The sequence below is a fragment of the Silene latifolia genome, chromosome Y (genome assembly GCF_048544455.1).
Source record: "Silene latifolia isolate original U9 population chromosome Y, ASM4854445v1, whole genome shotgun sequence".
Lineage (NCBI taxonomy): Eukaryota > Viridiplantae > Streptophyta > Magnoliopsida > Caryophyllales > Caryophyllaceae > Silene > Silene latifolia.
Window position 1 is genome coordinate 144,087,309 of NC_133538.1, and position 3,223 is coordinate 144,090,531.

The 3,223-nt window shown below is 37.9% G+C and overlaps 1 non-coding gene across 1 annotated transcript; it reads right to left on the reverse strand.

The window, feature by feature from the left end:
- Nucleotides 1-2,916: 2,916 nt before the first annotated feature.
- Nucleotides 2,917-3,023, reverse strand: LOC141636903 (small nucleolar RNA R71). Its single transcript, XR_012541470.1, has one exon. It is a non-coding gene; the product is annotated as a small nucleolar RNA R71 (small nucleolar RNA).
- Nucleotides 3,024-3,223: the final 200 nt, after the last annotated feature.

Genomic DNA, 3,223 nt, shown 5'->3' on the forward strand with positions numbered 1-3,223 from the left:
AAGTCGGAAGTAGTACATCCGATGTATGTTCCTTTTCTTAGGGGTAAGGGGAGAAGAGCGATTAGTCTTAGGAGGAAGGCGAGGAGGAGGTGTGATGTTTACGTTACTTCGCAAAGTACAATCTAATACTAATGTCTTATATATTCCATGTAATTGTATTCTTTAACAGTTAACCATCTAAGCAAAAAGTGTAGTAATATTCGGATATTCATACTCTCAACAAAGTTAAATACAAATTATTTATGAATGGTTATAATTTTGTTTGCAATCGATTCAATCATCAAAATAATATAACAACAAGAGTTTCATTGTGATCGACACTCAACATGTACAATCGAACCATATCGTATATTCATGTTCCCAACAAAATTAAATACGAAATATTTACGAATGTGGTCTTGTTTGCAATCAATTCAAACTTTCCAAAAAAATATAACGATAAGTGATGTGACCATAATTAGCGCATATTTAGCCCCCGAATTAGCCTTGTTCCCATGCTTTTTAGTGCATATTTGGGTCATTTATTGTCTTTAGTTCTTTGTTTTGCATATTCTTTGAGATTTTGATCCCTTGGTAAGAAAGGAGTGAAAATCTTGCATTTTCATGGCAAAACGAGACTAAATTAATTAAATTCAATGACCAAGCATCAAGGAGAGACAAGATTAGAAAGCCTTTGTACATATGATAGTAGATGAGCAATGTTGAGAAAGGATCCTTGCATCCCCGAGGAAATCCCCAAAAATTTTATGAAGAAAAGGGAAGAAAAGAAGAAGAAATAGTGCTGAGCTACAATCCGAGCGGATTGTCCCGAATCCGCCCGTCTTCCACAAGCACAATCCGTGCGTCTTCCTTCAAAGACGCCCAGGTTAGCAGCCACCAGAATCCGCCCGAATTCCCCTGAAGACGCCCGTCTTCCCCTGCCTGAATCCGCCCGTCCCGACTCCAATACGCACGGATTCCAGTACAGCGAAGTTTCGTCTTCTCCAAGCTACAAAGAAAGAAGCCCTTCCTTCGAAAAATACCGGCTCCTCCCTGCTCAATCTAAAAAGTGTAATTACTAGTTTAGCCCTTAGTTAACCCTAATGCATCCACCTAATTTCCACTATAAATACCCCATTAGTCTAATTAGAAGATCATGTTCTTCTTATCAATATTTAGAGTAGTTAATATCAATCAAATCTCTCTTTAGTATTGTAATCAACAATTAATCAAGTTCTAATACAGGTTTTATTTCCTTAATCTCTCTTTTGTTCATCCTTTATTTTGGGTAATTGAAGATTATTTGGGTTATTATTGGGAGATTGACAACCTCTCAATCAAGCATCAAGTACTTCTTTTATTCTTTGCTTTATTATTGGAATCATTAGTAGGTATAATTCTCTTAATCCCTTTTTAATTATTGTTAATTACTTTCATTTATTCATCATGTTTCCTTTTGTTGGTATGATTGACAACCTTGCTAGCATGATCAACATGATAATGAGTGAGTAGTGACCTAGCTAGGGTTAATGGGTAATTAGGGGAAACCAACATGGGGAATGATTCATGCTTAAATTAATATGCTTTCATAGTTTATTTGCTTACTTGTTTTGATCTCAATTCATGCACATGTTATGTTTGATGAAATGTGAGCCTATGAATCCTTGCATTTTCTACCCATCACCTATCTTTTCAATGAGACTTGTAAGACATAAACCAACTCGAGTCTCATTATACCATGCATGTTGTTGAGTAGGGAAGACTAAGTCGACTTATAGGTGTTGTACAATCTAATCGATTCGGCTCCGGGACCCAAACTTTCCTAGGATTGTAAGATATAACCCAACTCAATCCATCACAACAATATTTGCTTGCTTATAATTTGAGAACATGTTTGTATGATCAATTCCCATGATTCCCCTATGACCCTATGACACCCTAGTGCTTTTTATCAATTGTTTACAACCCTTTTATTTCATCTTGCTTATTTACTTTCATTGTTATTTAGTTAGTGACCTTCTACATCAACCCAAATTGTGACACCCCTAAGACACCAGTAGTTTCAATAGAAATCTCATCTCAATTCCCGTCGCTTGGGATCCGACCTTTTCTTGCCTCTTTACTAATTGTAGAGTTGTTTGTGAAGCTATAAATTGTGTTTTGATTCGGACGTGACCCAACGACAACATCTATTAAATTGTGAACACGAAACGGACCGATCAAAAATGGCGCCGTTGCCGGGGACGGTGTTAACTTGATTTATATTTTCTTATATTGTTATTAGGTGTGTCTTTCTTTGCCTTGGGGAAGTAAAACTCCTCAAGGTTTGTTCTAATTTTTTTCGAGTTGTTTGATATTTTGCATGTCTAGAAGGTCACAAAGTGATTTGTTACCTTTTGATCGTGAAATTGAAAGAACCTTGACAAACAATAGGAGATTTGCTAGGAGGAATTTGAGAGGTATTAGTGAGGTAGTGGATATTCAACCAACTATTGAGTTCATCAACCCCTTTGCAAGAGAAGGTGAGGACAACCCAACACAAAATACCTCACAAAATCAACCTACAATGCCTAAATTTTCATCACATTCCGTACCCACCGAGGAGAACCTACCCAATGGTACTCCCACACCACAACATTTGACCGGAAATTTTATTGCCAAATCCGCCTTTATCCAATTAATCGAAAGGAGCCAATTTGGGGGGATGCCTAGTGAAGACCCTCATTCTCATATGGAAACCTTTTGTGACTATGGTGATGCGATTTCTCAAACCGGTGTGACTCAAGACCAAATTCGATGGGTCTTATTTCCTTTTTCTCTAATCGGCACCGCGAAACAATGGTTGAAGGGCCTTGATAAGGCCACTCTCGGAATTGATTCTTGGAAGAAGTTGGCTCTAGCTTTCTACAAAAGTTCTACCCACCGGGAAAGACTAACATGCTAAGAGCTCAAATTACGGGTTTTAAGCAAAGGGATGAAGAATCTTTGTATGAAGCTTGGGAGCGGTTCAAGGGAATTTGTCGCTCATGTCCTCACCATGGACTTAGCGAGTGGTTCTTGGTACAACAATTTTGGAACGGTCTATATGAAGATTCAAGGAACATTCTCAACATGAGATCAAATGGAATGTTCACCGAAGTTGATGACAATCAAACATGGAACAAGATTGAGGAAATGGCGGTCCATAACTCACAATATAGTAGACGTCGCAAGGCTACTTGAGGAGGAAGGCATGAAGTAGACT